The sequence below is a fragment of the Pleurodeles waltl genome, chromosome 7 (genome assembly GCF_031143425.1).
Source record: "Pleurodeles waltl isolate 20211129_DDA chromosome 7, aPleWal1.hap1.20221129, whole genome shotgun sequence".
In the NCBI taxonomy this organism is placed as follows: Eukaryota; Metazoa; Chordata; class Amphibia; order Caudata; family Salamandridae; genus Pleurodeles; species Pleurodeles waltl.
In genome coordinates, this window is record NC_090446.1 from 309,210,208 (window position 1) to 309,234,443 (window position 24,236).

A 24,236-nucleotide genomic window follows, 5' to 3' on the forward strand; every position below is an offset into this window, starting at 1 on the left:
AGCACCTCAGCCACAACATCTCAGGGACCAGTGGTGCCAGTAGTCACCGGATTCTGGAGTGCACCAGGCAGCAGGGCACCCAGTGTGGCAAGGAGCCACAGCACGGACAGTCCCCCATCTGTCAAGCATCAAAAGGTGGCCAGTGCCCGGCAGGAGAGGGGGAACACAACAGCCAACAAAGCCGCTTCCAGGGGCACAGGTGGGAGTGTGGAGTCAGCAGCGACATCTTCCAAGGTGGGGAAGGGGCCCAAGAAAGGCGGAAAGTCTGGGAGGATCACCACGGCGGAGAAGACCGCCAGCAGCAGCCCCGCTGGGCCAGAGAGGACCGCCAGCAGCAGCCCCGCTGGGCCAGAGAGGACCGCCAGCAGAAGCCCCACTGGCCCAGACAGAACCGCCAGCAGCTGACCCGCTGCCCAAGACAGGACCACCACATGCACCGCTGCCAAAGACAGGACCGCCACATGCACCGCTGCCAAAGACAGGACCGGCACATGCACCGCTGCCAAAGACAGGACCGCCACAAGCACCGCTGCCAAAGAGAGGACCGCCACATGCACCGCTGCCAAAGACAGGACCGCCACATGCACCGCTGCCAAAGACAGGACCGCCACGTGCACCGCTGCCAAAGACAGGACCGCCACAAGCACTGCTGCCAAAGACAGGACCGCCACAAGCAGGATGAAGCGCTCTGGGCACCAAGCCCCCTCCAGAACCAGTGGAGTTTCACATCCACTACCTCTGTCCTTGGCAGGATGAAGCACTCTGGGCACCAACTCCCCTCCAGAGCCAGTGGAGTTTCACATCCACCACCTCTGTCCTTGGCAGGATGAAGCACTCTGGGCACCAAGCCCCCTCCAGAACCAGTGGAGTATCACATCCACTACCTCTGTCCTTCGTAGGATGAAGCACTCTGGGAACCAAGCCCCCTCCAGAACCAGTGGAGTTTCACATCCACTACCTCCGTCCTTGGCAGGATGAAGCACTATGGGCACCAAGCCCCCTCCAGAACCAGTGGAGTATCACATCCACTACCTCTGTCCTTGGCACGATGAAGCACTCTGGGCATCAAGCCCCCTCCAGAACCAGTGGAGTATAACATCCACTATCTCTGTCCTTGGCAGGATGAAGCACTCTGGGCACCTGTTATCCACTTGAGAGACTGTGGCTTTGAACTCCCCGGGATTGCACAGTGGGCAACCCACCCACTGTAGAGTCTTGAGAGACTGTGGCTTTGCACTCCCCAGGATATAGCAGTGGGCAACCCACCCACTGTAGAGACTTGAGAGACTGTGGTTTTGCACTCCCCAGGATTGAACAGTGGGCATGGGGCCCCCTCGTGGATTTGGCGTCGTGCACGCAACCGGCTGAGGTGCCCCCCCTTTCCCTTCCCCCTGAGGTGCCTATTTTATTTCTATCTGATGCCCCTGCAGTGTTCTCTCTGTCACGTTCGGATATCTTGTGTGGGCATCGCCCATGCAGTGTGGGCCCAGTGGTCCACGGACTTTAAGGGTGGAATACCCTGGACTAATATTCTTGGTGTATATATTTGTAAATACTGTATGCATATTATTTGACTACTGAATTTTAATATATTGCAATCGTTCATCTCATTTCCTTTTGTCTTTGCATTCTTCCGGGGGGTTGGGGGGTGTAACTGTAATGTATCATGATGTATTTGTGTGTGTGTTGTAGTGCGTGAGGGTAGGGGTGGGGATGTTGTGTGTTGCATGTGTGTGTTACTGTTTTTTCCCTCCCCCCCTCCCCTGTGTCGTAGGTGCAGTACTCACCGTGGTCTTCGGCGCCGGCGTTCGTGCTCCTGGTAGAGGAGCAGGAAGATGAAGGCTGGGAATATGTGAAGGTCTGGTTCCATGGCGTCCTGGTTCCTCGTGGGGTGTGCAGAGGTGAGCGTTTTCCCTTCGGAGTTCTGTTTCCGCCGTGTTTTTGTTCGCGATGAATACGCCCCGGAAAAGGTGGCAGATTGGCCTCTCATGATACTGTGGGCGGTACATTGTCTCCGGCCTGTCTGTTGGCAGTGACCGACGTGCTGTTTGTTTGTACCGCCATGGCGGTCGGAGTGTTAAAGTGGCAGTCTTTGTTGGCGGTTTCCGCCACGGTCGTAATTCCATTTTTTTTACCACCAGCCTTTTGGCGGTCTTACCGCTGCTTTAACACCGACCGCGAGGGGTGTAATGACCACCAAAGACTTTTAAAAAATGTGTTTACTGATTGGAAGCCAGTGAAGCAAGGCAATAGCCTGTGAGATATGACATCTAGGGGCATATGTGCAAGAGCATTCTTGAGGTCGGAATCTGGCCGTTACGAACTGCAGAAATATTTTTCATATGTATAGAGCTCAAATTACGAATTAGTAACATGTCTAAGGGACCACTGCCTACTATTAAATGTTATATTTTATTTTTTGAAATGCAACCCCTTTTCCTTTAAGGAAAACAGCTGAATTAAAAAAAAAATGTTTGCTTTATTTAAAAGCAACCATAGACATTGTGGTCTGCTGACCCCAGCAGACCACCATCCCTGTGATGACTGCAAATCCTAATGGGTCGCAAATTGTGACCACCTCAATATTAATGAGGTAGGTCTAGTACGTCCCCATTAGTAATTTATATTTCCAACTGGTGCATTTTTGTACATTAGGAATTGCGATTCACAAATTGTGATTTGCGAAGAATCACAATTAGGAAATCACAGTCCCTAAAATCTGTACATATGGCCCCAAGTTCTTAAGCCTAAAATTAGCCTTGTTGCATACTTTTAGACTAGCTGTAATTTTAAATCAGGTGGTCTGAAACCCTTAGAAAATATTGTGTACTGTAGTCCGGTTGGGCTGAGATATACACATTCCTAATGGTCACCTTGTGAGAGAAAGAGAATAGATGTTGAATTTTCTTTAATAAATTTAGATTCAAGCTGGACTACTGGGTTTTTCACAATGAGGACAGATACAGGCTTTGGACCCAAGCTCTCCAGAAGTGAGGTGGCCTTAAATGGCAGAAGATCTTTGCTTTGGTTCAGTTTAGTTGTAAATGATGATTAAACCTCTGTAGTTCTATCTGTGACAAACACCCATTAAGTTTAGCATCTGTAGCACTAAGATCATTAGAGATGTTTAAAAAGATCTGAGTGTTGTACGCACACATATGGGGGTCAAATCACTGAGCCTAATTCAGGTCGGTCAGTGGGGTCATGTAAAACTTAAAAAAGTAAAGATGACAGGGATGTGGCCAAGGTGGCCAAGATGGTGGATGTCTGTAATGGGTTCTATGTCTACTGTATATGGATATAGGGTTTCCCAGTTCCTTTGTATCGTTTTGCTGGGTTTTCTTGGTTACTGGTTAATGATTTCACCAGGGTTCTTTTTACTTCTTTTAGGTGTTTCTGATGGAGGTCTCAACCCAGTCTATCCCCTGGTGGAATAGGGTCTGTTCTCCTCTCCCGTGACATTGGACCGGTTTCCCTAAAACAAAAAGAACGAAACAAGAGGTAAGTGCAGCGGTAGATTTACGGAGTCTTAAGGTGGTTAGTAGGGGTAGTGGGAGGACGGGGGTGTAGGGTTGTGGTTGGGTATTTTATCTTTTTAGTGAAATCACCTTTCCGTGATTACTCTCTCTCTCTCTCTCTCTCTCTCTAGTGTCTCTTTACAGCTGGGGGGGTGAAAGGATTTTAACACAGTAGGTTGTGGTATTAATTGATTCTAGGGCTCAGAGTACCTGCCCTTCTTTGCAGCACCTTTCCCCACTCCTCCCTTCAGCCCCTGTAGACTCCCCCCTTCCCGGTAACCAGCTAGGCAAAAATGAAAACTTAAGGTACGATCGTACCTGTGACTGCCACACCCCACCTGGGACGTGGCGGGCCCCTCCGTGGTTCCCCGGCTGCTCCTCAAAGGTTTTCAGCTGCTGGTGCAGTGCTTCTCCGTCTTCTGGCTTCCTCGGGTTCCCGTCGCGGACTTCTTCTGGTTCCTCGTCTTGCTGCACTCGCAGTGACTCCTTCCGCACGGTCCTCGATGGCAGGGTCTCTTCCTGCTTCTCCGACGCCGTAGTCCGGTGTCCTTCGTCTATTTCAGGCTCTCCTGGGCCGCATCCTGCGTTTTACATCACTCCGTCAACGCTGTTCCTCTCGTGAGTAGTATGGGTTTGTCGGCCCGGGATGGTGAAAAGTAACCGAGGCAATAGACGCCCAGTTACAACGTCTATGTGTGAACACCTAATCTGGCCCAAAAATAGTTCTGCATCCTTATGTGGGCAAGCTGTGAATGGCCCATAATATCACTGGTGGCATAACTTTAAGCTGTGCCTCCATGGTCCTGGGTGTCCCAAGGCACTTAGAAGACTACAACCACTGATCCATGCCCACGTCTGTGAGTTTGAGCTGCTGGTGCAGCAGGGGGCATGGGAGACAGTAGTTGGAGAGAGCTATCTGCTGCAGTGTACTTCCCCGTGCCGCAGGACTAGACTGCTGTAGAGTTGCTGATGGGAACTGAGTGATGAGATAGTATTGCCTGGGGCATGCTCCTGGTGCCAGTGGAGGCAGTGGGTGGGAAGAGGCAGCGCTGGGGAATCTCAACCCTGGGCACTGTGCTGAGCTCCACCGTGCCACTGGAAAGGAGGAGCCGGCAGCCCTGCAGTGCTACCTGAGGTCTTGGAGCACTTGGGGCCCCAGGGGTACCCCTTCTCTAAGGATACCTGGGCTGGCAATCCCCCTCAGCCTATTTGGAATTCAATTAATTGCACCTACATAAACTCAGATCTGAGAGCCTCTGTGGACTCCAGGGAGAAGTGGGTGGAAGGTGCAATGAAGTGGTACTGGCTGCGTATGAGGCCCCAGTGCCAGAGGGCCAGACCAGTATTTCTTGAAGCATGTAGTGTGGAAAAACCGGCATCTACCAAGTCAGATGGCCCAGAGGCATGGGGGTACAGTTGTCCCCAGGCTGTCGAGGACCATATTAGGGCACTGATATTTCAGGCACGCCGAGAGGGTAGACGTTGGAACCTTCTTGGACCTGGAGTGCTTTGATGTGCAAGCTACAGGGAGGAACACTGCCCCCTTGCCCCTCCCCCTTAGAAATGCCTTGAGGCTCAGCTATGATACAATTGTCCCATCAGACACAACAAGCATGTACTACATCCTTCATTATGGGGGAGAGAGGTCCATCTCCCAGCTCCAGTGCAAATGAAGATAGATAAATTTACTACCCGTCTGCCAGTGACAGGCAAGTTGGGTGGGGGAGAGGAGTGTCCCTTGACCTCTTGGAGCCCCTGAAACATCACAGATACTACAAGTCAAACAAGCATGACCCTGTCGTTGGAGACAAAAATAGGTGAAGTAGGGACTGATGTGGCACGCCTGCGACAAGACTTGAATACTACTGTTGACAGTGTCAGGCTCAGAGGGACATTTTTCTGATTCAGATGACAATGTGACAACTTTGAAGACTGAGGTGTAGCGACTGATCTCAGCCTCACACATACTAGAGGACAACGCCTTGAAAGCAAAAAATCACACCTGCAGGAATAACCAAAGATATGTGGGGATTCCTGGAGGGTGCGGAGGGTGCCTCTCCAGAACTGTTTTTGATAAATTGGATTCTGTCTTGAACGACAAGAGAAAAACTGTCTTCCTGTTCCATTATCTAATGGTGAATTGATTCAATATTAAGCAGACTCATCCTTCCATGGTGGCAAAACCTCCGCCAGATGCACCTTTGTGCTCCGTCATAGTGCAGGTGGTGAACTACCAGGACAGATACACTATCCTATCAGTAATTCAAGATTTTGATATTTCTGGATTATTGCTGTTGAGTTTAGCAGCAGAATAAAGCATTTAATGTGGTCACGCAAAAATGTAGGTTCTTGAATCTTACATATATATTCTGATATTTCTGGCCCAGCTCAGGATTATCCATAATGTCAAATCCTCCTCCTTGACACACCGGAAGTGGCATCAGAGTGGGCGACAGAACACTGGTATCCGCGGAGCAGCTCACCTCCCCCTGGGGAAGTAACGGAGACAATCGGAGTGAGATGACTGAGGCCTATTACCATGATTATGCAGGAGTTCATAATGTCCATTAGAAGCGTTACCATTCGAGACATTCATCGTAATCTTCTGGTTCAGAAACAGGACATGGTGGTCCAAGCACTCGGTGCACCAATCATAATGACATTGTTGCCTGCTTCTTAGTCTGGATGGCACTAACTCTTGGTGGGAACCTTGTATTTTGCTTGCCAGCACTTTCTTTTCCTATCATGATGATTGTCTGGTCCAGAACGTATCAGGCACTGGGAAGCTCCTTTGCATACTACAGGAAAGGGGTGCAGATGTTCAGGATGTTAGATACTTCTGGGAAAATGGAACATGGGGTGGGAGAATTTGGGGGTAGTTCTGGGATATAGTAGAGGCCCTGTTGGCCTAGTTTGTTATTATGACACCACCAGCCCAATGCAGATGTTAACAGTTATGACATGGAATGTGAATGGGGTGCTGGATCCCATTAAACGTGGAGCTGCACTCCAATTAATTAGAAAACAGAAGCCATATATTCTTATGCTGCAGGACACCCACTCCCTAGGTGTCAATTGTCCCCTCTTAGCCACATATGGGTATGACAGGGTGTTTCATGCAGGGCATGCATGGGGTTCTGGGTGGGGTGGCTATCCTACTACATAAAAGGGCCCACATTGGTGGTGTCCCATACCTAGTCAGATCCAGGTGGCTGGTATGTCATAGTAGAAGTGATGCTCAATGGCAGAGCTTACAATTTAGTAAGCACATTTATCTTACCAACAATGTTAGGGGGAACTCTAGAGGACCTCCAGACCCATCTGATGAGAACCCCAACAAGGCACACTGTTGCTTGGAGAGACTTTAATATGCTCATGACCCCATGCGAGGCTAGCTCCAGACCGTTGTACTGCACCCCTGGAAAGGAGCCCCACCTCCAGACTTGGGTGTCGAGCCTGAGGCTATGTGATGTGCGGTGTGTTTGGCACCCACAGGGAACAGTATTCACACAAATATTAGCTGCACATAAAATGAGATTGTGCTTAGATTACTTTTTCATCCTGGGCTCAGACATGACTGGATCCTATATACTCCCAAGAGGGATCTCAGATCGCTTGCCCATGGTGGTGCACCTGTGGGGTCTCACACTGGCTTCCAAGCCGATATGGCAATTGGGCGCATGGCACCTGGCAAACACAGACATGATGCGTTACTTGTTGCAGGAACTCCCTATATACATAGATCGGAACAAAAGCACTGTTGATTCCTGCGGGTCTTTCTGGGAAGCTGCCAAAGCATATGTGCTGGGACTAGCGAGGTCTCATATCAGGGTAGTGGACCACCAGATAAGGCAATGGGTGGTGGATTTAGAGGTGCACATTGCGCAGCTAGAACAAAGGAGACGTGGAGATGTAAAGGATGGGTGCCAGCTCTGGTTTCATAGGCTTTCCCTGCGAGGGTCTGCCTCGGTGAGGCACGTCAGTGCTGGATTGCCTCACAAAGTAGGCTTTGTGAGTGGGTGATAAATCCAGTAAACTATTGTACTGGGCATCGATGCAAGGGACAAAGTGAAATTGGTACCTTCTCTGGTACTCCCAGCTGGGGGAAAGGTGGTAGAAGAAGGAGACATAGCCTTTGCAGACTACTATAGTCTAGGAGGGAGACTCTGACTCCCCTTATCAAGGACCTTCACACGGAACGCATGCCGGCTTCCAATAGAAGGGATCTGGAACAGCCTATCACAATGGAGGAGGTAGAAGCAGATTTATTACACATGCAGGCAGGCAAAAAACCCAGGGCCAGAAGGCTTCCCAATGGAGTATTATCAATAGTTTAAGGGTCTCCTTTCACCTCTTTTTTTGGAAATGTTTGACAAAGCTATGGCCACCGGCCGTCTTCCCGATGGATTAAATCTGGCCACAATAGTAGTGTTTCACAAAGGAGGGAGCCTCAGGAGGACTTTGTTTCTTCCCGCCCCTATATCTCTTATAAATGGTGAACCTAAAACTTATGCCATAATCTTGGCCAGCCACCTTATCAGCTGATCTCCTTGATGTTCCACATGGACCAATGTGGCTTTAAGCCGCAGAGTAGTACTAGACACTATATAAGCAGGGCGACAAACAGTAATAGGTTATAGGAAGCACCTACGAGGGGACAACTTGTTCATTGATTTTGAAAAGGCATTCGACCGTACAGATTGGGACTTTCTGTGGGATGTATTACTTTGCATGGGCTTTGGGCTCAAATTTATGTTGTATATATAGCGCCTTTATTAGGCGCATATGGATATCATGGAGTTCTACTCCATGGAATTCCACAGAGTTGGCTTAAAACGCTGCTTGCCTCGGAGTGCCGCCTGCCCTACAGTGGCACCTTGGCCCGGATGCGCCCTATCTTGGAAGCACTAAGCAGGATTAGGTCTGGTTAGCCAGGCCTGACCCTGCTTATCACTTACGAGATCAAGAGCATTCAGGTCAGGACCCTAGGCAGGGAAAGCTGCCATTTCAGGCTTTGTGTGCTGACACACACCCCACCAGTCTGGAGCCCGCTGCTCTCCACACCTGCACACTTCCCTTCATAAACTTGCTATGGAGAGCCAAGCACACCCCCTGTCTTGCACCAGCCTTGCAATAGCTTCCTGTGATCTAACACATAGCCTCAGACTGCCCTTTCTTTAGAGCCCAGCACTAGCAGCAGCCATAAAGCTCGTCACCACCATCAGCCTGGTATTTTCACAAAGTGCCTAGCCTTGCTTGCCACTGGGCTCTAAGGCACTCTTTCAGGCCACACAGATCTCTACCTGGCGGGGGCTGCCTACCACTCAACCGGTCTCCGGCTCTCCCTGCTGGCCTCAGCACTATAACCATAACACCACTTCCTTTCCCAGGGACTCTGGGAAGATAGGTTATTTTTAAGTGGAGCTCTGATGGCAACTTTCTTTTTTCCAAGCACAGACACCTCCACCCCCTCATATGCAAATACTGTCCATGCCCAGTGCCAACTCCCATGTGCACACAGAAGAGAATGCATAACAAGGGTCTTACCTGGATCCAACTCCCAGGGCCCCCTTGGCCAGTGGTCTGGCTCTCTGCCTCACTCTGCACCCTGGTCCAGGCCGGGCTGCTGAGGACAGTGAAAGGAGGGAGGCCTAGATCCGGAGCTGGCACCGGTGCAACCCCACAGCTTTCAGCAGCTATATGCTGATGTCAGCCACAGTGGCACTGGATCCCAGTTATTGGCCACACAGTGCAAGGCTGTGTGGGCCACAACTGGGCTTCAGTGTACATGCGGTGAGCTTCTCCCCGCTGCCGGGGCTAGCAGAGTTTTTGGACCAAACTCCACACACCAAGTAGAGCGCGGAGAGCCAAAAACTCCGTTAACTCCACCAGCGGAGCTGAGTCACCGCGCTCTCCTATCCTTTATGCAAACCCCAGGGCACAAGTGCTGGTCAATGGTGCCTTGACCCACACTTTCTCCATAGAGAGGGAAACTAGACAAGGTTTCCCCCTATCTCCTTTATTGTTTGCCCTGGTCATTGAGCCTGTGGCAATGTGGGTGCGGTGAGAAGCACAGCTCGAGGAATTTTAGGTGGAAGAGGGGTAGAAGATCATATTTCCCTCTATGCAGCAGAGGTGCTGCTGTTTCTCTCCTAGCCAGAGTCTTTTAGCTTGCTTCAAATGCTTACCTAATATGGGGGAACTGGGCCTACTTGTAAACCGGGCCAAATAATTTCTAGTGCCAGTAACTGATTCCTCAGGAACTGCAAACTGGCAGGCTGATATACCTGTTTGCAGGTTAAGTTTTCAGTACCTTGTAGTGTACATATCACTTTTATCAGAGCAGGCCTGGTTGTTGAACCTTGCCCTGCTGATGCGCCAGATGTAGATGGACCTCCAGAAAACAGCACGGCTCCCCCTGAATGTCTTAGACAGGATGGTGCTATTTAAGATGTTGGCATTGCCCAGATTTTTATACATGTTACAAAATTACCCATATTAAATTCCCCAACAATGGCTTGACGAGGTACAAACCAAAGTAAGGTCCTTTTTTTGGGCCAACCAAGCCCTATGCATTGCATTCGGGAAATACATCTATTCCATGTATGAGAGAGGATGGCACCTGCTGTTGTATGACTTTGCTATTTGGCCACTCAACTCCTTGTATTGAACAATTAGTTCCACAACGGGGCAATGATCCTGACCAGAATTGGCGCTAATGGAAGCTCACAATATTAGAAAATGGCTCTATGGTGATCCCCTCCCGGCCTCATTGCCGAAGCTGTCATAGGTGGTTCTCCACACTTGGAGGGTGGGGCTGCTCTAGGCCTGGTGAGACAAGAAGGTTACACATAAGACCGCTTTATGGAATGGGCAGTGGTTGAGTCATGCTGCACAGCTGGGGGGTTACAGTAAAAGGAACCTGACTGTCATTGAGTCGTTAGAAGATGTATGGCAGGGTTCTAACATGTAATCATTCCAGGATCTGTGGACAGACTTCAGCCTTCACTGGTGTCAGTTTTACAAGTACCACCAGCTGTGACACACACCACTCTCCTATGGGGAGTCCATTAACAAATCCCCATAGTTTAGCCCTATGGATGCACAGTTATTGCTGGGCTTGGCATGGAAGAGTTGTATCTCCTGAGTTTGCGAATCCCTCGCGGTCAACTCACCCAACCTGTTTACAAAGTGGCAGACCAAATGGGAATTATGGGTGGGAGCCCGGGGGGACAGAGAGTGGAAGGATGCCCTCATGGCCCCAAGAGAATTGGCTATCTTTTCTAAACTGTGGTTAATCCAACTAAGTAACCTGCATATCAAATATTTAACCCCAGTGAATGCCTGGAAGGTCCGCAAGTGCCCTGATGGATCCTGCATGCATTGCGGAGAAGGTGAAGCTGACTTTTTTCATGTGGTGTGATTGTGCCAAGTTATTGCGAGGTATTGGGAATCCATATTTAGAACTTTATCGCGGGAGGTGGTGCGCTCGATTGAAGTCACAGCCCATGTTGTTCTTCTAGAGATCCTAGAGGATGTTGGGTAGCAAAGGGGAGAAATTGCGTTGGTGGAATTGGGCACTCCCAGCAAAAAGAGACAATGCGAGACATTGGAGCCCTGCTTCTCCTCCCACTATGGCATCATGGTGTGGCACAATGGATTAGTGTGCTAAAATGGAGAAGTGAATCTAGGTAGTGAGGGGATGTACCTGTAAGCACAGTCATATTTGGGGCAAATGGTGGGAGTTTTCTAGCTTAGTCTGAATTTGATGATGTGACTCAGCATACCACCCTGTGCGCCTCTGTACACTGTTTTTGTAATTGTGTTACTTTGCATGAAAATCAATAAAGGAAAAGAATGAAACATTCATTGATAATGATTTTAGAAAGCACAGAATTTAACTGGAGAAGCTCCTTGAAGATTTATGCTGGCAGACGGTCTCTAGGTGAGCCTGAGGTTCAGTTGATTTCACAAGAGACTGGAAGTGTTCATTAGATAAGAGCCACTGACAAGCATGTGTAAGTAAGATGATAAAGCAGCCCATGACACAGATCTCTAATTCTATCAACCGACTCCAATTGGAGTTAGATCTAGTGTTCGCCAATCACATTGAGAAAGGCAGTGTTTGCTGAAACGCGTCTGTGGGCGAAATCAAATGGATTTAACTTACCCATGAGTGCTCAGAAACGTTGTATATTTTTATCGTGATTCCACCACCACGCATGGGTAGCACCCATTCGTCAGAGTTCATCATTTTCTTTGGTGGCCTTGTTGGTATTGATATTAATTAAAATGCTAGAACCACTGCTTGCCATGGAAATGTGATGCCCGTTTGACCCAAGGTCAAGACATTACTAAATGAGGAGTTTCTAGTACTTACTTGGGGCTTCACGGACATGGTTTTGACAAATTGGCAGTTGCAGCAGAACGAGGGAAGTGATATTTATTGGCAATTATGAAAAGCACTCCAGTGGAAAGAAGATTATACATGGGATTGTGCCGCTTATGTAAAGAAGTGCATTTGACAAGGTAAAATCTTGTGACTCTGAACGAAACTAACTATAAACGTTGCAATAATGTATGCACTTTGAATTCAAATCTGTTTTCTCTGACTATGATACATTTCAAATAAAAGGAAGTGAAGTGTTAGATCTAGTGTTCGCCAATCAGAATTGAGAAAGGCAGTGTTTGCTGAAACGCGTCTGTGGGCGAAATCAAATGGATTTAACTTACCCGTGAGTGCTCCCAAACTTTGTTGGTATATATATATATATATATATATATATATATATATATATATATATATATATATATATATATATATATAGGTATCAAAATCTCCTAACCCAACTGCATGAAGTGTCTCCATTTCTGTCTTTAGCAAAGATTATCTACTGCAACTGCCTTGTGGAGGTCTAGGTATCAATACAAAGGTCCATGTCAGACTACATGGGGGCTGGACTTTGATTAACAGGGTTTTTCAAATCAGTGTGACATCTGGAAAATGTTTCCGTGCCTTTTAGATCTTTGTAGATAACAGCCAGTCTCCCACTGTGAGCCCTCTAATGGTGTGTGAAGAACAAAAAATAATTGGTGGAGATCAGATTATCTAGTTTATCCGGATCCTATCCTGAAGCCACGTTTAAGTAACACATAAAATTACTAGATTATCGGCCAGATTTACAAGGCCCTTGCGCCCATTAGTGTCACATTTACGGCAATTTTTTTGCTGCAAATGTGATGCGAACAGGCCACTACCATAGTGCCATATTTACAATGTGGCGCAAACTAGGTTTGCTCTACCTTGTAAACCCTTTATGCCGTATCATGCATGATGTATGCAAAGGGGGTGTTTCCTCGTTAGAGAGTTGCTAAAAATGGCACAATGGAATCTACAAGATTCCATTGCACCATTTCTAGTATAATGTTTAACACCTGCTTAGAGCAGGCATTAAAATGGGACCCCCATTGATTTCAATAGGACTCTTACACCATACTGGATTAGCGTCATTTTTTTCAACGCTAATCCAGTATAGCATTACAATAGTGTCAAAAAATGACACTATTTCCCCTAACATGCGCCCTGGCGCCCCTATTGTAAATATGGCGCTACGATGGTGGTGTTAGGGGACGCCAGGGGGCCACAAGAAAAGTGGCATTTCACTAGTGATGTGCCATTTCCCTGTAAATATGGCCCTATGTTCTAATATCAAATCATTTGCCAGGTTATAATTTTTAGCCACAGAATGAGCATTGATGAGTGCACCATACAACTGAGGTAGACAGCGAAGTCCTGAAGGAAATAGTGAGGATGCTTTATCTACGTACTGCAGGAAAGTACTCTTTTTTTGGGTTACCCCCAATTTTTGCCTGATGTCAGTGTGTTTTTGACTGTGTCACTGGGATCCTGCTGGTCAGGACCCCTGCGCTTATGGTTTATGGCCTGCTTGTGAGTGTGTTTCACTGTTTTCTAAATTGTCACTGGAGTCCTGATAATCAGAACTCCAGTGTTCATGCTCTCTCTATTTCTAAGTGTGTCACTACATACTGGTGACTCAGTATTTCATTCCAAATTGGCATACTGGTCCCCCCTTATAAGTCACTGGTATATGGTACATAGGTACCCAGGGTATTGGGGTTCCAGTGGATCCTTGTCGCTGCAGCATTTCTTTTGCCACCCATAAGGAGCCCTTACAAAGGCTTCTACAGAACTGCCATTGCAGCCTTTGTGAAATAGTACATGCACTGTTTCACAGCCATTTTCACTGCACTTCACCTATATATCAGGTCTTCCAAACTTGAAGGCTGGGTGCAAATTACCTGTGTGTGAGGGCACCCCGGCATTAGCAGAGGTGCCCCTACGTCATCCAGGCCCATTTTCCCGGACTTTGTAAGTGCGAAGACGCCATTTTAAGTGTGTACTGAACATAGGTCAATACCTATGTACAGCTTCACAATGGTAACTCCGAATATGGCCAAGTAAGGTGCCTAACAACTGGGAATTGTACCCCAGTACTGATTCCAGTATTGGTTGCACAATCCCATGGACTCTGGGGGATTCACTCAGTGGACCCCCAGTACTGCCAAACCAGCCTTCTGAGGTTTTCACTGCAGCCCCAGCTGCTGCCACCTCACAGACAGACGTCTGCCCACCTGGGACTTTAGAAGCTCAATCCCAGAAAGGCAGAACTATGCATTTCCTTTAGGAGTGGGGTGTAACACCCTCTCCCTTGGGAAATAGGTGTTACAGGCATGGGATGGTGCCCTCCTTGCATAATTCAGTCTACACCGATTCTGGGACCCACAGTCCCTGCTCTAGCCCGAAACTGGACAAAGGAAAGGGGAGTGACCACTCCCCTGTCCATCACTCCCCCAGGGATGGGGCCCAGAGCCCCTCCAGAGTGTCCCTGGGTTCTGCCATCTTGTTTTCAGGATGGGCAGGGAGCTTTGGGAGCATCTAAGTGGTCAGCGCCAGCAGGTGATGTCAGAGACCCCTCCTGATAGGTGCTTACCTGGTTAGGTGACCAATCCCCCTCTCAGGGCTATTTAGGGTCTCTCCTCTAGGTGGTTCTTCAGATTTGGATTGCAAGACTCCAGCAGGAATCCTCTGCATCCTTTACTTCATCTTCTACCGACGGATCAACCGTTGACTGCTCCAGGAACTCTATAAAACTGCAACAAAGAACCTAAGACGACTTCTTCAACATTGTATCTTCAGCTCCTGCCAGCAACTGCAACAGGTTGTGCATCCTCCAAGGAGTGCCTGTCTTCAGCCTGCACCAGAAGAACTGAAGGAGTCTGACATGGTGTGATGGCGTTACTTCCCTGCTTCAGCAGGCACCTCTCTGCAGCGACGACCGGTAGTTTGGTTCCCCTCTCCAGATGACAGGTGTGGATCCAGCAACACGGGTGGTGGACTAAAGTGATTTCAACAGTCCCAAAGTCCAGCTGTCTAAATTTGGCAGAGGTAAGAGCTTGCTTCCCCATGCAAGACAGTACCCCTTTGCACCATGTGACTTGCAGTTGCCAACCTTCATCCGGGTTAGCAGCGGCTTCTATTCTCCCTGGACTCTCCAGTGCTTCTTGGACTTGGTCCCCTTCAGGTCCAGGAATCCATTGTTGGTGTCTTGCAATCTCTTCTGGTGCTTGCACTGTCTTCTATCACAACTTCTAGTGTGTTTCAGGAAACTTGCTGTGTTTTACTCTTCCTTTACTAGGCTCTGGGGTGGGGTATTTTACATACCTTTGGTGTTTTCTTACACTCCCAGTGCCTCTCTACACACTACACCTACCTAGGTGGGAAACTAACTTTCACATTCTAATATTTTAGTATATGGTTTGTGTTCTCACTAGGCCTATTGTAACCTATCTTGATTTTCATTGTTTGCACTATTTTATGACTGTTTACTTCCCTGTTTTTGGTTACTAGTGTATATATTGTGTAATATACTTAGCTCCTAAGGGAGTATAGTCTCCAAAGTATTTTTGGCCTTGTGTCACTAAAATAAAGTACCTTTATTTTTGGAAACACTGAGTATTGTCTTTCATGTGTGTGAGTACTGAGTGACTACAGTGGTATTGCAAGAGCTTTGATGTCTCCTAATTCAGCCTTGGCTGCTCTGCCTACAGCTACCTTTAGACACTGACTAAATTTCACTAATAAGGGATAACTGGACCTGGTATAAGGTCTAAGTACCTGTAGTACCCACAAAAAACCAGGCCAGCGTCCTACACGTACACCTCCAAACGTTTAGTAAATGTTAGGTATGAAGCGCTGTGGCTTGTGAGAGTGAATAAAGTTGATGCAATAACTCAATCGCCCATCAGAGGATTACCTGCTGTTGAACAGGATGTCAGACAGCACAGTCAGCATAGTCAGTCGGTGAGCACAGCAAATCCCTCTCAATTGATTATAAATCAAGGCTGGCTTATTTTGAACCATAACTTACCCTAAATGGTTGAATACAGAATGCCAAAAGAGGTTAGGACAACCTAGCTGATTACATTGTGCTCAAGGGGAAGCTCCCAATGAGAATACAACCAGTAATTAATTGATAACACATCTGTCAGTATTTTGCATGTCATTATTGCTTGGGGGTTTAGACCAAAAAGGAATTTAAAGATCTGCAAGAGAAAAATGTCTATTTAGTTATAATCTCTGAGGACGATAGAAAACTTTCATAATACTGTGCATGGATGGACACCATCATAGGCGAGACAGGTACCAGTTTTTGAGGTCTATTCTCCCCTACCTATAAAGATTAATGTCTGTGGAGCCCCAAAGCGTGCTCTGTACACTACTATGGCCATGTACTCGGCTTTGAAAATATTTAGGGCCTAATTTAGATCTCGGTGGTCTTATCGCTGAGTCTGTGGCCGGCCTGAAAAGATCATCACTTCAGCGGTCTCCTGCCCACCATATTTAGATGCATTGCAGCTAGGCCAAAAACTGCCACGATGGAGTGCATTCCGTCGCACCAGCTGCATCGCTCAGGTGAAGCAGTGGACTCCAATGATGACGATTAGCACTCCCTCGCCGTCCTGACTGTGCATCCCACCAAGCCTATCCAGATCACACAGTTGTGCTGGCGGTGTGTCAGCGGCAGGCCCCATGATGGCTGGAGTCCATCATGGGACCTGTTCAGTATAGTATCATGGCTTTGGCAATTTGTTGAATGCCAGTAGCCCAGACATGTTTCAAACTGAACAATTGTGAACACCTGCAAAACAAACTATAAAAATCACTTCATTTCAGACCATCATTCTTTGCCATTACACTAGAGAAGACCAGACAGCCAGCCAAATCTACAACATTTGTTTATTCAGTTTACCACTCCCTCTTCATTTTTTTGACCACTAGTTTTATTTAGATATATTTCACAATGGCAGGGAGAACAAATCCCAGTATCACAGAGGAAGAGTTGTCTGTCATGGTAGATGAACTCATTAGATTAGAGACACAATTGTTTGAAGTACAAGTCCAAAATACTATTTCTCATAAAAGGCACATTTTGACCAGACATTGTCCAATACACCACAATAGTTGACATTGTGAATGCAGTAGTCAACAACCTGTGCACACAGGAGGAGATTAGGAAGAGATGGAATGACCCTCTGGGAAAGGTTCATTCACTGGCCTCCAAGCGTTACCTAGAGGCTCAGAGGACTGGTGGTGGTTCTCTCCACCATTAAAACTCTTTCACTGGGAGAAGTGGGCCTTGCAAATCCTCCATCCTGAAGGCTTGACTGCAACCCCGGTGGAGTGCAGACTGTGAAATCAAACCTATGTATGTCTCCCTAATCACCAATGTAGTCCTGTCCTTAATATAGACTTTTAGGATGATGCAACAACCTTAGCAACACAGATATAGCTAATTTTGAATAAACAAAATCTGTTGAGTCATACAAATTACCACCAGCATGGGTGCAGCACTCTATCTAACATAATGCAACATGGATAGTCAAATTGTGTGCAGTTCCCCATGGATCCTCCCTTGCATGGGCTCTGCCCATTACTGTCTATCAATGTATTTTGTTGTGGTTACGAAAACAGGTCCAAAACTACATACATTTTCACAGGAGAGTATGATGTTCCTGGGTTGTATTTTTGTCTTGTCACATTATATCCTTATGTGTGTACCAGTTGCAAATGTGTTTTCATATCTAAGATAGTCTGAAAATGAAAGGTGTAACTTATTTCTCAAAGAAGTATTGTCCAGGGTGTCAACAGATGACTACAACTACCATGATGCTCTGATATTGGATCTGAAAAACAATGATGGAATGTGATGTTACACTGTTATTTACTTCCATGTGCACACACATTTTAAAAACTAGTGTATTTGTCAGTCACCATGTTATGTAATGGATTAGAAGATCCCTTCTTGTGTATCTCTACCATGTTGACACCTGCTCATAGCTACATTGAATTAATAAAAATGGTTACATCATTCATTGTCTGCTGAATCCAAGATATCCAAATATGTGTTGTGGCATGCAGAACAGAATCAGTAGCCACACACAAGTTAAAATTCACCGTCCATATGATGACTAATTGCTGTATCATGTGCATTATGAACCACTTTGTATCCATATTTTGCAGCCTGCTAGGCCTTGGAATGGTCCAGTACTCCAATCTACTTACCTACCACTACATTGGGTTCATTGTCTGTCACATGTAACCTACAAATCTGAACTAACACTTTGGCATTTCATGACATATCTGCAAGTTCAGCACTGGAGTTGTCTGGAGATGGAGCAAGCCTTCAGTGAGGATTCCAATGCTGCAAGTCCATATGATAAGAAGCAAGTTGGTCCGTCTGGTCTGTCTGGCCTCACAGCTCCAGTGAGTCAAACCCATGCCACAGCTACAACTCCTACCACAGCTACAGTGTGAGGACCCCTCCACTTTCTGGGCACTGAGAACCATCACACCAATCCTGTGCCCCCCACCAGTCCTGGCTGCTGTTGAGCCACCAACAACTCAGCCTCCAGTTCTGCCAGGATGCAGTGTTTTGGGGCACACTTCAAGGGCACAGGCTAGTGGGGGTAGGGGTTTTGGGAGGGAATCTGTGGGCCAGCCAAGGAAGGCCACTGGGGTGTTAATTAGCCAGAGCACCCTTGACCAAGTCTTGGGATCAGTCCAACAATTCCAAGACGTGATGGGCCAGATCCTATATGAGCTCCGGGACATTAAGGACATTAGAACATCTATTCTAATTTGTGCTCCTTGACTGGGGTGATGCATGGCATTTATCAAATCATTGGCAGGGCTTTTCCAAGTCCATCTGCTCCTGTCTGTGGTTCATCTACATCTGGTCAAAGTACAACTATTCCAGCCACAGACAGGGAGACCCTGCCACAGGATGAGCCTGCCCCTACCACCCGATTCCCTGCGCCTGTGCCCCTCCTTCCTCCCCTGAGGGAATGGTCATCTGGACCAGCAGAAGAGGATCGCAAGCTCAATACCATAACCTCCAAGAGACACATACCCTGATTTCCTCCTTGTGTGCCTACCATTCACTCCGTGGACTGCTTCAGGGACACATTTACCTTTTCAGAGGACATTAGTATTTTGGATATTGGACTTCAAACTCCATTTGGCTCTACTACCATGTTTCCATCCACCATGATAGACCCTTCTCAGTTTATTTCATCCTATTTTATTTCACCTCAGACTAGTTTTTTTCATCTGAAAAAATGTAATGGTCATAGAGTACAAGACTCTTGTTTGATTATTTGTTGTATTTCCTTTGTTAAGACCATCTTCCACCATATGTCGGAGAAACTACTGAACCTCCATTTAGGAAAAAAAGTTTAAATTGCAAAGAGGAAATGTGTCAACAAATGTACTGAACGTACACAAACTCGACTGAGAATGTATGTGGAACATACTAATGTTACAAACAGGTCTTTGTAGAAATTGAGTCTGGGTTACCAAAAACACTCCTGAATGCAATATCTGTGATATTCAGAGTTATATGCTCAACTACCTTGACACCATGGAGGAAAGGATACATGCAATGGGAACAAATTAAATAGGCAGACTGTCACTGATGCATGACCTCAGTTGGTTCCATACACCCTGCCTTTACAAAAGGAATCCTAGATCAATAAAACCAATTGTCCACATCCTGTCAGTGACAACATTTGAGGCCACATGACCAGTACAGGATACTGTGACAATATCTGGTGCAATGGCATATTCCCAATTCAGCGGGGAATATGTCATTGCACCAGATATTGTCTATCACCTATGATCAGCAGCTACCTCTAGGGTACACAAATTAAAGATTTAGCCAATGTGAAGGGAGAACAGTATGCTAGGGCTTGACATACTCATGTGGTTTGAACAACAAAAAGTGGTACATATTGCCTAGATGGCACCATCACAATGGAAGCAGGTTAGATAAGATATCTTCTGAACTTCCATGCTATCAGAGTGGAGGTTGTCTTTGAAAAGGATTTGGTCATCACAAGTGGGTGTCTGTTCCAGGATCCACACATATACACTTTGTATTTTAAAACAGTGGCATATCACAGCAAATGTCACAGCGTTGAAAAGTCCAAATGAAGATGACATGGCGAAGGACCCTAAAATGAAATAACAAAGGAAAAATAATTTTACCACATATTAAATTGAATTCACTTGACAGGTGATGAGGACACACATGTCACAGTTCATCCATGTCAATGGCCACATGACCCAATGTATGGAAACTCTGATCCCCTAACATCTTTGCCTTGACATCCCTGCACTGACCATTTCTAACAAATTACCATAGCAGACTGATATGTACCCCAGGGCACAAATTGGACTGACATTGGAGCTTAATATTTGTAAGGTGATACTTACACTCAGGTGAATAAGTGGGCAATCACATCTTGATATAAATCAACTCCTTCTTTTTCGCCACTGTCATTTTCATAGGGCATTTCAACATCCCCACCTGGGGGCTCATCATGGTATCCTGTCTCTACAATTATAGGGATGTCTCTCCTCAGGGTGATGTCATGGAGAATGCAGCTGGCAAACGTGATTTGGCACACCTAATTGGATGAGTAGAGGAAGGCTCCATCTGTCTTGTCTAGGTCCCTAAACCTAGTCGTCAGGACCCTGAAAGCCCACTTCACTGGCCTCCATGATCTTCCATGGGAATCATTGAAGCGGACTCCCCCTAGCGTTGTTGGATATCGCCGTGGTGCTAATAACCACAGTTGCTTAGGATACGCTGCATCTCCTACAACAGCAACACATCAGTCACGTGTCAAACCATTGTATCTTCCTAAACTAGGATTCAGGCAAAAGATCAACAAGTCATGTTGTACTTATCATCAAGCCAGGCCCTCTCTGCTTCAAGTTGTAACATCGGCATGGATATATTGCTGTTCCGTAATATGAATGAATCATACGTTGATCCAGGTAAGAGGGCACACACACTTCAGATGTATAAGTCTGGTAAGCAGACAACTTGCACATTGATGGAATAGAAGTTCTTCCGATTGCAGGAGACCTGTTCTCTGTTGTGTGGTCACACCAAGGCAATATGCGTGCCATCTATTGCTGGTATTCCATCCAAAGCATAAAGTTCTCCCTTCACGGTAGCCAAATCCTGTCGACTTGGAAATTGGATTTTGCTGTTGATGTTTTTCATTAGATAAGCAAGGACTTCTTGAAGCACACCACTAAATGTTGGCTGGGACATGCCCCCAGATACTGCCACAGTGTATCAAAAGGTGCAAAAGTTTACAAAATGCAGCACTACCATGTGTTTTCCTAAATGTGTTATGGCTATTGGATTCCTATTGTGAGACAGGAGATCAGGCTCCAACTGCTGACACAAATCCAGGATAGTTTGCCTATTTAGAAAATATTGCTTGATGATGTCCCTTCCCTCCATGGTGGAAAGGTCTGGAAAGGGCCGGAACACCTGGAGCTGTCCCCTCCTACCCATGGCTGGGTGCAGACGCAGTTTTGCTAACGCAGTTTTGCGCCAAAAAAATTTGCGCCGGCTAACGCCATTCTGAAGCGCCATGCGGGCGCTGTATTTATTGAATGGCGTTAGCCGGCGTTAGCCGACCGGCGCTGCCTGGTGTGCGTGAAAAAAAAACACTTACACCAGGCAGCGCCGGCATAGGGAAAAATGCAGTTTGGGCGTCCAAAAATGGGGCAAGTCAGGCTGAGGCAAAAAATCGTCTTAACCCGATTTGCGCCATTTTTTTACGACGCCCATCCCCCATTGAAATTACTCCTGTCTTAGCAAAGACAGGAGTCATGCCCCCTTGCCCAATGGCCATGCCCAGGGGACTTCTGTCCCCTGGGCATGGCCATTGGGCATAGTGGCATGTAGGGGGGCACAAATCAGGCCCCCCTATGCCACAATTTTTTTTTTTTTTAAATACTTACCTGGACTTACCTTAATGTCCCTGGGGTGGGTCCCTCCATCCTTGGGTGTCCTCCTGGGGTGGGCAAGGGTGGCAGGGGGTGTCCCTGGGGGCAGGGGAGGGCACCTCTGGGCTCATTCTGAGCCCACAGGTCCCTTAACGCCTGCCCTGACCCAGGCGCTAAAATCCGGCGCAAATGCGGATTTACGTTTCTAGCATGTCAGGGAGGGTTATTAACACCTTTAAAATTTGAGACAAATATATGTCTGAAATGGTAGCACGTGGTCACTTTTAGGCATATCCACTATGCCTTTCAAATGGTGTGCACCTTGAATATCAACCCCAGAATTTATCGCTGGGAAACAATATCTAGGGCAAAATATTTTTAAAATATTGACAAGTCAGTCAGTCTAATTTCTCTATACCTAACTCCACAAATATGTACCTGCACGGTGCATATATCTTCAAAGTATATAGATGTGGAGTTAGGAATAGTACATTTATACTTACCTATATGCACTTACTTTTTGACATTCGATGCTCTGTCCTTGATATTCTGGGGGTTGATATTTAGTAGCTTAATCTTCTAAAATGATCCAATTTTACACCTATGAATGGTATATAATGGCCAGTGTTTGCAACAAATCAATCCGAACCCCTGTTTTGTCAAATTTCCAAATTAAAGCCTTTAGGATGGCTCACAATTATGAGCTAATTGAGTGCAGCATACAGTCAACTGAAACAATATTCGCCTTATTTCCACTGGGTGCGACTTCAGCGGAGGTCAATTTAGTAGGATCTGTTTTTGCAGTCTATGTGATCGGATCAAGTAAATGTACACCTTTCACGAAAGCCATTCCTCCTAGATTCCATGTCTGCTCTGCATTTACTTATGCGACTAACCATTCACAGCAGATGGATCGGAGATAGAGACAAGGGCCCAGATATACGACCTTTTGATTTGCAATCCGTTTGGAAATCGCAAATTACGAGACACAAAACAAAATGTACAACAGTGTTAAGTACACTGTTTGCGATCCCCAATGGGGACTCAAGTGACCTACTCATCAATATTCATGAGGTAGGTTGCAATATGTGACCCCAATCGGTATAGGCTGCACTTACAGGGATGGTGGATTGCTGCGGACAGCAGACCACCATGTCTGTAACTGCTTTTTAAATAAAGCAGTTTTTTTTAATGCAGCCTGTTTTCCTTAAAAGAATATGGGATACATTTCAAACAAAAACATGTAAATATTTCTTTTCATTTTTTCAGAGTAGGCAGTGGTCTTCAAGCCCCATGGGCCTGTCAGTGGGAGCAGAGTTGAAAGAGAGGAGCCATCAGAGATAAAGATTTCTCTCTGGTGATGCTAGGGGTCCATTTTCTTGTTTCTCTTCTTTCAACTGACATTTTTAGGAGTTCCAAGGGTTAAAGGGAGTTAAAATCAACACTTCAATTCACTTAACAGTGTAACCTATTTGGTCACACAATAAATCTTGGAGATCGAGATTTGTGTTCAAAGGTTTATTCCAAATTTATTAAGGCCAAACTTATGTAAATGAGTCTCAGGCACGTGCCACATAAGTACAGAATCACCTAATGTGAAGTAAAGTGCTGAATCAGATACACAGATACAGATACACAATCAACATTTCAGGCTTTTAGTCAAGCTAATTTAGTATAATACTTCAATAAACATTCAAAATACATGATTATACGTACATCTTTAAACTAATCTCTCAACAATTTATAAATCATATGTAAGTTCACTACAATATATTATTACAAATACATGAATTTAAATGTGCATTCGTCTTGAAATCCAGCGTGTTAAAATCACCATTTGAACACATGTATTTAGATATTATTAACCTTCTACTGTGAATGCACCTTCTACGATTCATTGCATGCTCCAATTTATGTTAGTAGTATCAAACACATGAAATATGCATTGTCGATTACACTTCTGTATCACTCCAGCATTGCAGGCAAAGTAAAGGGTTCTCTTGTGCAAAGTCACTAGACCCTCCAAAAGGCTTGCACAAGCATATCATTCATCTGGTACAGTTATGTATATTGAGAAAGCTTTGGCTAGAGGAAAAGACAGGACAATGATGGACTCTGCCTACCTTTCCCTTTCAAACAGAGCAGCATAAACAACCACACACAATAGTTTTGCTCTCTCCTTCTTTTCTTTGGCCTTTGGTGTGTAGCAGGGTAGTGAGGCTGCCTTACTTTCATTCTTTTCCTAAGATCCCTTGTCTCTCAATTCTTTCCAAACAATTCTTCCCTGGTACTTCTGCACCGCCACTTTAAATTCAGACCACGTTTTC